Below are 12,466 nucleotides of genomic sequence, written 5' to 3' on the forward strand. Positions count from 1 at the left end.
AGTCAGATGGTGGCATTACTGTAAGAATTGACCCGCAAAGTTGGGAATTGTATAGTAACATCAAAGGCATTATGACCTCTTGACCTTGATGTTTGTAGGCTGTTTTCCCCTACATCTCCCTACAGCCCGCATCACTCGCGAGGCACTGCAGTGGGATCCGCACGGTGGCGGAGAGGCGTTTGAGTCCTGGCGGAGGACTCGCTCCTTGTTGACTGAGTGAATGAAAAAAAATAGGGCTCCTCCAAAAGGAATCGAGCCCCTAAGGGTTCTTTAAAGTGAACAGCCCTCGCTCTTACAGCTCGCAAGCTTAACTGAGCGCGTGTACGCTGCTGTGGAAGCATGGCACGGATCTCACCGTCAGGAGGTCATCGTGGCCAGCGCTCTCGATGCCACAAGACCTTGCTGTGGTGTCCTCTGGCTTCTACCATCTGGCTTCTGGCCTTAGACGTCGCCCTTGTGCATTGGCGTTGCCTGGTCTCGGTGACCTGCGGCGCTCTATCCTGCAGACGAGTCCAACCCATAGCAACCACAGTTGCCAGTCGGCGTCTACGACCACTGGCTTTCCATGCCCTAATCTGACCCCCCCCCTCCCGAGATACCTACTCCATCCTGCCACGCGATTCCCCGTTTTCTCTACACTGTCATCTCTAAAAATAAATTCATTATGGAGAATATAAGTAAACAGGCAACATGCATCCCTTCCATATTTATCCATCCACATAAACGTTTTTTTTAAGATAAAGGGGTTGTTATTTTTTTACACATCTACATGCCATGGGAGTGCATATTTTCAGTACCATTGGATTAATACAAGCCAATTCTGGACAGGTTTAGACATTCAGTGTTTCATCAGTGCTTAAACCAAACTAATTCTGTCATGCCCTGAAGCTGTATATGAAAATACCTCTGTGATGCATCACATGACAATGTGATGTAGAGCAATTATTTCCTGTTAAACTATACTTCACAATGTCCAGTGCTTGTTGAGACTTCACCGGAATGTTTTAGAGTTTAGAAAAGGGAAAGTACCAGGTGGCTTTTTCATATTAAAATATTTCGCCTGGAAAATCCCTTGAGAAGGAACAACTCATTTGCAAGGTTGTCCAGGGTGCCAGCTGACGCATACATAGCAGACGCGTGTACACACACACACAGGCACACTTAAATCCATAACTCATACAGTGTGCATTAACACAATAAATAGTTCACCCAGCCAAATGCATGACTAATTAAACAGTGCTCACCGCTGGACCATAGGGAACATACTGCCGCTGTAACAGCTGCTGTAGCAGCCAAACCTCCTCGTTCGCCATGTACCGGCCATTTCACTCTTTGTCGTGATGTGGGCCACCATGTCTCCTGGCGTAATGTGAAGCCTTTAAAACGTAACTGAGTTAACATATTTAACAAAAGCTCCGTCCATGTGAAGGCAAAACCTTGAGCAAATGTAAACACGTGGCGCTTGAGTAAAATGTGTTCAAAAACCGCCACTTTGGCTTGTCCACAGACTTTGTCCGTAATACTGGCACGATAATAAAACGCGACTCGATGCATGGTAATGATTAGCCCTGTTAGTAGATAATAATACCGCATTGGCGAGTTTAACCTTTGTCTGTGCTCAACTGCAGCTGTCTCGGGATTAACCTTTAACCCGGGTCTTTCCCATAGCTACGTCATTAGCCGGCTGAGCGCAGCCGGTTCGGTGAACCCTCGGAGCAATGGCTCGGCTTGGTCAAGTCCACGTGAGTGGCAATGGCATTTCTAGTGACGATGTGTGCCACTGGCGGTGAACATTGTGTGGATGTCGAGAGGGACAAGGCCAGTGAACTCTTTACCCTGCCACGTGTGTCCGTGTGTGCGGCTCACACCGCCATCGAAAATCAGCGTCTGTGTCTAACAATGGGTGGCGCATTGACGCACACATTCGAGTCGTCACGTGCCGAGTGTACACGACAGAGGCCGGTTTGTGTTTAATTTACCACGATTATCACATGGGCCACTTTAGGCGTTGATTGTGTTTTGTATTTGTTGTTGTTGGTGTATTGGCAGTTTATCGTGAATGTGTAACTTGCACAGCAACGCCAGCAGTACGTGGTCATTGCTGGGTGGGGTGTGGTGGCGGCACAGCGTGGCCTGGCTGCCCAGGGCACTCCTTATCGCCCCAGTGCGATAGCTCACAATCCCTGCCAGGCGCATCCGTGTGAGTGCATTCACAATCACTCTTGCACAACACGGTGCAATACACACAGGGGAGATGATCGTACAAAGAAGCGTCTGTCGAACTCTGATATGCAGCGCCAATGATTTGCTCGGGGAAGCCTCGCTGAGTTGAGCAAAGCCGCGCGATTCCAGCGAAAATTGCGAGTCTCATGGTGTGCAAACTAAAAGGTTGACTCGGTTCGTTCATTAGACAACATAATAATTCCCATTTTTAATAGAGGCGTCCTTTTAAAGAAACATAACAAAAAAACATCTGGCTTGGTTCAAGCGAGCTTCACTGCTGATGAGAAACTGAATGTCGAAACCTGTTCACAGTTTGCTTGTGTTGAACCAATGCTCGTGAAACTAGACACTCCCAGAGTGCCGTGTGACTGATGGATGTGTAGTGTCAACGATGCAGAGTTTCTAGGAGGCACCTTCGTTATTAACAACTTTCACGGACTCGTCCGCACACTCTCCACAGTAGCCTAGCCTAGCCTCTACACAACACTAGCCGTCTAACACTGACAGCACTGACTGAGACAGCCAACTGCTCTCCTTCGTAGCGCAATATCTAGCGGAGACGTTTAGCGACAACGGCGGCGAGACGACGGCAACGACGAGACGAGTCCACTCCTAGAAACGGCAGCCTCGAGCTCCCCGCTCTCGGCTCCCAGTGCGGCCTGGCTCCGCCCTGACCACGCCTCCCTTCTCGAACCCGCTAGCAGGTTCCAGGGGCCTCCAGACGGGGTCCTCCATGACCCTTGCCCCAGTTCCTCCCGTCTGCCCACACACCGTGCTCACGCCCTCACCGGCATGTGTGCTGTCTGTCCACCACAGTTTCCGCCGCTGTCCACCAGCCGGCGCCATTACACTACAGATGTTTTAAAAAAAATTTACTTTAATTTTCATGTGAAGAGACATATGTGAAGGGAGGGGTGTTGTCTACTTATTTATATTGCCATGCATGAGAATGGGGTTCTAGCGGGGATTCTGACATGGAAGATCCATGCAATAGGATTCTGTTGCATTTCTACCTCGAACCTTGCTTCGCGAAGCTTCAGCTGGGCTTGGCACGGCTAAGCAGCGCTGATCTCAGGCGACCAAGAATCGTGGTTGGAATATTATCGCCGATGCCTGGTGCACCGAAGGGGCACGATGTTCACCCAAGTTCTGGCATGGCGTTCAGGTAAATAGGAAGGACCTGGCTGGAAGCCTGCCCAGGAACAGTATGTCTGTGTATGTATTTTGAATTTCTTTCGCACCGTACACAGCCAACGTGCGTCAATCAGAGGTGCGGCAAGAGACACGCCGGACTGCTGATGATACACGTAATGTTGAAACCAGTTCAGGCTCCTTACCCATGCAACACACTGGTTTCAGAGGAACAGCTTCTGGGTACAGCCAGGGCTATATACGGACTTGACTGTCCCGCGCCTGCTCCGGACAACTTATTGGCTGCTCCATGCATAGCCCGGGCGGGCCAGCGGTCCCCACGGAGCCTCCCTCCAGGGTCTGCACAGCCAACGTCGCCCCAAGCGCAACTCCACCGATGCTACGCAGTCCCGTCAGGAACCGCGTTCAACACTCAGAATGGAATTGTGGTTTCAGGATGGAGAGTCCTGGGAATCCCCCAGCTCCGATCCCAGGAGAGAGTTTGTTGTTGGAGAGCGTTCGTTCAATGGCATCAGTGAGCGTTAAACATGTAGAAGGACATCGCAGAGCGCAGAGAAACCCCACTCCATGCACATCCTGATGTGCCCGTGACCTATGTGCCGTGAGGAAGGGCCATTGTCAACAACATGGCCGACGATAAACAGTCGTCCTGCTAAGGCAGAGCCATTGACGCCTGCGAAGTGTTCGTTTACGTGAGGGGGATAACACCCACAGCCTTGTAGAACCCGGATCGGGAGTTTTAGAACCAGTTGCTAAACCATTTGAGACGAGAGCCTCGCAAGACATTTATTTCGCTCCATTGCCCCCCACCCACCACCCACCGACTTATTTTAGTGACCGTAGCAGGGAGTGACAACCGAGGCGGCGTCGGCGCTTCGCCTCAGGCCTGCCGAGTCCACTCGCACTGCGTCTTGTTGTTGTCGTTGTTGTTGTTGCTGCTCCTGAACCCTTTGGCCGCGGCTGTGGCGATCCCCGCCCCTCTCCTCCTCCTCATCATCCTCGTGCGGGAGAGCTGCTGCGGGCTGCTCGGCCGGCAGGACCGGGCAGGCCGGGCCCCCCAAGGGGCATCGTTTTGTTGGCCCCGATGGAACAGGTTCGCTTTTCATCAGAGGCTGGCGGTGAAGTAAGTGTACGGGCATGCCCGGTGACGTCCGACGGCATCACGCGTACGCTCTTTAGGAACACCGTAGATTTACACATCCATAATGACAATGGTGATGTCCGATTTTATAATGCACGCAAGATTCGTGCTGCGAGTCTCTCGCTCAACATTGAGAAACAGTAATGGATTGCAGTGTGAGCGGAGTCGAATACAGTGCGTAGGGCTATACACCGGGCAATAAAACGTGCTCCGCTTTGTTGGAGTTCAATAGTTTCCTCTCGAGATACGAGCCCTGTCATGGAAATGTCGAATTTCTCCACTGGCTTAGGGCTGGCAACAGTCTGGGTCCCATGCCCACTTGAGTGGACGAACGTGAGTGGACGAACTCGCATTCCCTTATCCGACACCGACCTCGGTTGCACGTTCTGCTGGGCTTTTGCCAGTCGTGAGAACTTGGTGACTGATGGAACACAGCGTTTTGTGCGCGTGTGTGTTTATATGAAGACCTTTGAGCTAAGGACTTGTCAAGTGAACTGTGGAGCCACCGATACAATCGCTACTAAACATTGCACTGCATGGAGCTGCACGTTTTCGACTGATGCAAGAAGCACTACGAAGCACTATCGCCGTGCGAATGCTAGATTGCTCCGGCATCTACTCAGTGGAAGTTGAGCTAGACGAGGAATATCTCAAAAGAAGTTATTTGCAACTTTTTGTAAATGGGGGGGGGGGGCACAGTGGTCCAATTTTCATTCGTTTTGTATTTTTTTAAATTAAAATATTTTACATGGAAAATCCCTTCAGATGTCGAGGGGTTCATCTGGCAGGTACACAGCAAACACGGGATGCCACGAGCACGCTTGGTTAGTGGACTGTGCTGTGAACCCAATCATGTCAGAATCCTGGCCGAGGCTAATGTCGGTGGCGAGTGGCATCTGAACCGGTCAAGGGTCAATCGATCAACCAAGCCGACCCGCACTGGCCAGCGTACAGCATCGGCAAATGACACAGAGCTGCTGAACATCTCCACTTTATTCATTATCAAAAACAACACTGCTAAAGAATGGAACCTGCCTATTAAATTAACGATGCGGTTAATTTTTTTTTTATCCAGATGTTAACGATTCTTAGTGGGTCTAAGCGGCAATGAGTGCTGCTGGTTGGAATGCTCCTCTGGCGCTCGAGAGGTCGCTGCGTTCGGCGTCTCATGCTGCCAGAACGCGGAGATAACTTTACAAAAACAAATTGTACAACAACGTTGGAGGCGGCGTCTCTTTGGCCCCGACTCGGCTACTGTACTGGAGCGGGCATATGAACCCGGCAGGCAGAGGGGGGTCGTTTTGGTCCAAAAGAGCCATTTTAGTCCTAAAAATTCGCACTCACTCAGGCGGAGACCAATTCTAATTTGAGACCAATTATAATTTGAGACCAATTATAATTGCTATTGGTCTCCTCCTTGGCCCGCTGCCCATACTTGCCATCGCTAGGTCACCGAACCAAACAATAAATTATATTTCTGTGGGCACCCTCCTCGCCTGAGTGAAACACCTCCTGTTAGCACGGTGGGCTACGTACGGTGCGAAAGAATTTCAACACGTACATACATGCATCCACGGCTGCTTTGAAAGGCCTCGATATGTTAGTCAACTCCAAATGTTCCAATCGTTTTTTTTGCCAACAGAAAATTCCGAATGAATGGCCGATGGCTCGACTAACTACGTTTAACGTGCGGTGCCTTGAATGCCTTTAAAGAGACATTCTTTTCTGACCACAGCAGGCCAGCAGCTGGTATACGCGCCTGCAACTCTTCCTGGGCAGTGGCACATGACCTCGGGATGCTGGCGTGTCGTATTTGGTTCAAACAAGCCTGACTGCCGACGAGACGCTGAATGTCGAAAACGGCTCCAGAGTTTTCTTGTAGTGAACGAATGGTGTTGAAAGAGCGTCACTTTCGTAAGTTCCGTGTGGCTGATGAAAACTCAAGAGGCCAATGAAGCAAATATAAATCAGAGCAAACACAACCACGTTGCAAAGGCAATTAAAGATGGTGCACGAGCATAATATTCAGTAAAAATAAAACTCCTAGTAACAAACGTTGGCTTGAATAAAATAACAAAAACAACTCCTAAGAAGATTCAGTTAAAGAAACATCAAAATCGTTGTATGTGATGTTTGCATGAGTGTGTAGGGGCATACGTCAAATACAAATATCCGGGCTGTCGAATGCTACAGCGTCACATTCCAAATATCGGCTGGGAATAGTCTTCACTTTTACGAAGGGGGGCTTGATGCACAATCCACATGCGTTTGGCTCTCTCTCAGGCACGCCGATTTAATTCTAAGAACCATCGGCACAGCAGACAGTGCACCTCTTTGGCCGCGTGAGGAATGTGAAGGAGGTGTTTCTGTCTTCTCTGAGACCGTAGATTCCTCTCTCCCCCTCATTCGCCCCTATTCATTCACCTCCCAGACCAAAATCTGTGCAATTATTTTTCTCCGTCAAACCGCCACTACTATTCGTCTTACCTCAATAACTTGCTCATTACTCTGGGTCAGCAGACTTTTCCGTCCAAGAACTTAAGAGTGCTGAATGCGTTTTTACGAACTGAGTGTGGGCCGTGTAACACTTTCCCCAAGGTTGCAAATGGCAATGCATCAGCTCCGTCCGTCCGTAATCGGGAAGTGGGGGAGCGGTAATGTAGCGGTTAGTGCGCTGCGCTACGAACCCGGAAACCCCGGTTCGATTCCCACTCACGGCCAATGCCAGTGAAGAATATCTGAATCGGTCCTGGGCCTCGCCTAGATCGACTCGGCCTCAAAGGAGTACCTGTTGCGGTGTGTAAACATTGCCACTGGGGAGACAACGGCGAGTGTTCGTGGTGCTGGCCACCCACCTTCTCGTGTGCCGTGCTGGCCTTCATAGGTGCTCGCAAACAGCACTTGCCCCAACTGTCTGATCAAGGCTATAGGGAGATGTTTGGGGAGGAGGGATCGCAATAACTCCAGTAAAGCTGATGCAAATATTTCCTGTTGTAATTCGAGACTCGCCCTAGAGAAAACTGGCCACATTGATCAAAGAGTTTGACGCTAAAACCAGCGCTAAAAGTGTCACCGTTGGCGTTTAGCCCAGACCGCCACACTTGTCCATTGCGTGTGACGTAATCTCGCTATGTTGACATCGTGCGCCGCGTGGGATCGTCTCGTTATGCGACTTGGAACGTAGCGTTGATCATCATTGCTAACCAAATACTTTAATTGGATGAACGCATGCGGGGTGGCATTACAGAACCGAGTGCGCGTGATTCTTCTTCCTTGTATTGTTGCCTAACAAAAGGGACATGCAGGCTGTCTCTATCTATCTGTCTCAATAATGAGATCAACGGCATGGGATCTGCACTGTTGAAGGCAGATCCATTTGGTGCAGTCGTGTTATGAGCACTAAATATTCACAGTCGTGGTGAGCCAGAGCATGTGATCGGATCTCAACTCCACATGCGCAGCTGTGAGGACGCGATTAATTATTAATGCGCCTACGTGCTACAAGTTTATGCAATTTGACTTTAATATTCACTAAATTGTTTTAAGTACGTATTAATGTTCACTAGTCCATGCAAAAAAATATCCATTGGGTGCTAAGGCTGCTTCTGTTGTCCCTTATAAGGTTCGCGTTCTTTAAATGTATACAGTCAGAGGTCAGTGGCACTTATACTACAAATTACAATGCGCCATAATTCATCAAATAAGTATTCAGCTCTCCGACACCGTGACATCTCGAAAGGTTGTAGATCCTCAAAGCTGATTTTTTTCTCTCACAAACACACGCATGGAACGCTCTTGACCTTTAAACGGTGTTGAAATATTCTGAGAAAAGTTACTTTTGTCAATGTGTGTCCATTGTTTTAGAATGTTTCACATTGTGTAAACACGGTAAAGGTCGCCTTACACACATCATCATCATAATAATACCGCTAAGGGTAGTAGCGCCCTTTACCCAGGAAAGTCTCTCCACTCAAGGCTTTAAAGGTGAGGCCTGCGTTGGAATGTTTGGCCAATTCCGTATGAATGTTTGACAAGTGAGAGGAAACAGGAGTGCCCAGGGAAAACCCACGCACACATTTCAAGCTCCAGATGGATAGATTCAAGGATCCATTGCAGCGCTGCCATCTTCTAGGTCTCTGGCAGGGGCCCAACGCCTCCAACAGCTGGTATTCCCGGACAGCCTTCCATCCAACGACATCCAGGCCACAACCTGCCTCGCTTTAGAAAAATGTCACTTGGGCGCAAAGTGATTTGGTCGTAGGTGAGTCTTTATTTTTGTATGTGGACAGTTTCCCCTGTTTTTTTACATGTACGTTACATAATGTCTGCGTTTCACAGCAAAGTGCCTCAGGATGTTTGGTTGTTGCTGAACAGAATTTGTGATGGCGACGGAAATGATTCCACGCCGTGGCTTCGTGGAGCGTTTGAGACGAGTTTCGTCTAACCCTAGACTGAAAACTAATTTCCTTAGAACTGCATTTTGTGTTCAGATTGTTGTCCTTCCCCACACCTCCGTTTAGCACGGTTGGCTACGTACGGTGCGAGAGAAGTTCAACATACCGACATTCAAACGTTCGAGCTTTTTTGACTCACGTGGTCTCCGAGGCGCGTTCGGTTTGCTTCGCCACAGCTGCGGGCCTAGAGGCACAAGTCCCAGGGCTTTGCTGCGAGTCGCAGGAAAGGCCGTCGAACTCGAGTTCGATTACCGCTCACGGCCAAACACCAGTGACGATCATCTGAACCGGGTCCTGGGCTACGTACGATGCGAACGAAGTTCAACCACCAACGCAGACGCTTGCCGAGTTCGCCGCCGCCGTCGCCGCCGCGTGAATACCCGGCGCTGCTCGCTCACTCGCTCGCCGACGTTCCATCGACGCGTCAGACGACGGCCGGCTGCCTTTTCCCGATAACATTGCAATGTCCCCCCTCGCTGTGGCGTCACCACGACTGGGAGCACACGGAGCCACACCCAGCAGCAGCAGTAGCAGCGGCGGCGGCGGCCACCGCAGTATCGGAGGCGAGGCGCCAAGCCCCAGAACCTCACGCGGGCGAAAGAATGCGGGGGGCGTTCTGGCTCGAACTCTCGCGTCTCCGCGTGCGAGTATTCGCGTACAGCGGCGGCGCTGTGGTTGACGCACTGCGCGGGCATCAAACTCGGCGAACTGAGTTAGATCCCCAGCCACGGCTTCCAACGGAAGCGGTGAATATCTGAGCCGGTGCTCGGCCTCCCCTATGTCGACCTTGGTTATAAAGGAGTACCTGGTACGGTGTGTAAATGTCACCACTGGGGAGACAAAGGCGGCCGGGCGTGGCGCTAGCCGCACCACTTCCGTCATCATTAGGTGCTCGCTAACAGCACTTGTCCCAACACTATGTTTAGGCATCATGCGTATCATTGCATTTGTGCGTGTATGAAAATATTATATATTAATAACTTTAAACGCTTCGTACATATACGTGGTGTGCAATGAAGCGAAGGGAGTGTCGGGGTCAAATATACCCCGTGACCTCACGTTGGGGAGGCCCTTATCCAGCAGTGGATTGGCACGACTTACAATCAGGGCAACGGTAATTGATTGTTTTTTGTTTAAGGAATTGATGAGGAGGGAGGGTGTCAGTGCTGGTTTAGATATTCAGGTATGTCTTAAAGAGGGGATACTTTCAATGACTGTGGGGTCCCTCTTTGAGTCTGTGGGTCATCGTGGGCGCACGGAGTAGCTGAGCCTCTCATTAACGAATCCCATCTGTGGCTGCTACGCCACTGGATCCTGGGTTCTGTCATGTTTAGATCGCACATGTACACGCCACGTGACATGCCACGTTACATGCCACGTGGCGTGTACATGTGAGCATGCTACGTGTGAGACGCATCGACTCGACATCAGCGGTGCGTTTCTTGTATCTACTTACAACACTGGGCATGTGTGGAAAAGTATCTTTGTAGCTCATCGGATTCCTCCAGTTTCAACGAATATTCTGATCCAGCGTCGGTACCAATCCACAAATGCCTCCGGTGCAACTCGAGTGAGTGGAGTTTTTATTTATTTTAAATAAAAACTTAAATGCTGATATATCAGACTGTGTCACTGAGTTCAAAATATATATTTTTAATCGTTAATCGGCCTGTGCGCCTTCCAGAATAAAGTTTCATAGGAGCATTGCTTTAAGGAGGCAAACTCTGGACGTCACTCTTGCTTTTAAAATAAAAACTCGACACATGCGCCCATAACTCTGCGTGGCCTATAAAGAAAAAATACATAGTAAAAGATTTAACAAAAAAGAGAAGAGGCGTTTCGGGCAATGAGCCCTTCGCAGCGCGTACATGGAGGCCACTCGAGTAGCCACGCGTGACTTGAACCAGCGAGTCCAGAATTTGCATATGAAATCAAAGCACTGCTTTGAAAATGTCCGACTGTTGTTGGCACGGACATGGCACTGAGAGAGAAAAAATTGGAAGTGGAAACATGCCCTCGTATTTTCATGGCATTCACTCCAGAGGTAATGCGTTACTTATAATGAGAAGTTACAGGAAGGGCCCTTCCGGGAATCGTAAGACTTGGGCGCAAGGCAAGATCACGGCCAATGCCGCTCATGCCAGTGCACCCAGCAGCCGCGTGCGGCCGCGGGCTCACTCGGCGTCTGCGCAGGGGACGCCTCCCGTCCGACGTCTGCACTTGCAGGAGCCCACCATCTGGCTCAAGGTATTTCTCTTAATCGCCAACTCATGTGTTCACTGCAGTCGCCTACAGTTAGAAACGTTTCCGTTGGTCTTGAAATGCCATCAGAAAGTAAAACGTAAAATACAAATTACATGTCCTGCTCAAATGGGCACCGAGTTTGTGTTCATCCCCTGTTTATAACTCCGAGCCAGTGGTGGAAATTCCACATTCCTACGGCCGGATACGTCTCTCCGCAGGACGACCGCTGTTGACTTCCCCGCAAGGTGGCAGGAATTTAGTCGAACTCTGACGGACGGTGGGCCGACTCAACCCCCCCCCCACCAGGAATTGGAACTCGCAACCTTCCGGTTGACATTCCGCTCCCGGCTTCGCCCGGCTGGCGTGCACCGCTGTTTGATTTGTACATGCGGCTCGGCCCTCCTGGCCACCCTGTTTTGATCCGACACACAATTGTTTATTGTGGACACATTTTTACACGAGGACAAGAAGGATGATGGGTGTTTGTAGTCACCCCCTCTCCTCTCCTAAATCACGGTCTCTGTGTTCTCAGTTCAACTCTCAGATCCCCAGAGGCCAGTGCTGAAGCCCAATCAAAGTGTGTGAGTTTATTGATGATGGTGATGCAGTTAACGCAAACCATATGCGTTAAAAATAATAATAATAATAATTCAAAGCCATTTTGGTATTTTTTTTCACCAGAAGCTGCCTTGTTTGACTAATTTGATATTGGCGCTGCTTATCAATGTTGCTATCTCAAGGAAGTGCCAGTCACGTGAGTCACTTGTAATTAATTAAAACTGGCCATGGCTGTATCCTGATTCCTCTTGAGGCCACAGCCAATGGTCCATTGTCCGCCGGATTCTTGTCAGAGGCTCTTCGCAAGGACATCTCGATTTTCTTTCAACCGCATATGCAAAGACGGCCGCGAGTAAACAGCACTTACCCAAAACGCTTGATTGCTTCGGTATGCTGAAGGGCATCTTTTGACAGATGGCATGTTTAAATAAGCGGACGACGTGCCTCCTTCCCACATCTATCCATCCACATGAGAAAAAAAACTTACACATCACATCAGCCACACAGCCTTTTTGGAGATTTTTTTTCAACAGCATCGGTTTCATATAAAGCAAACTCTAGACTGGATTTGACATTCAGTGTCTCATGAGCAGAGTCAGGCTTGCTAAAACAAATTCTAGTGAACTGTTAGATGTTTATAGGAAAGATGTGGGTCATGTTTCAAAGCAAAACTGTATCATGCACAACACAAAAT

Source organism: Lampetra fluviatilis, chromosome 5 (assembly GCF_964198595.1).
Source record: "Lampetra fluviatilis chromosome 5, kcLamFluv1.1, whole genome shotgun sequence".
NCBI classification, from domain to species: Eukaryota; Metazoa; Chordata; class Hyperoartia; order Petromyzontiformes; family Petromyzontidae; genus Lampetra; species Lampetra fluviatilis.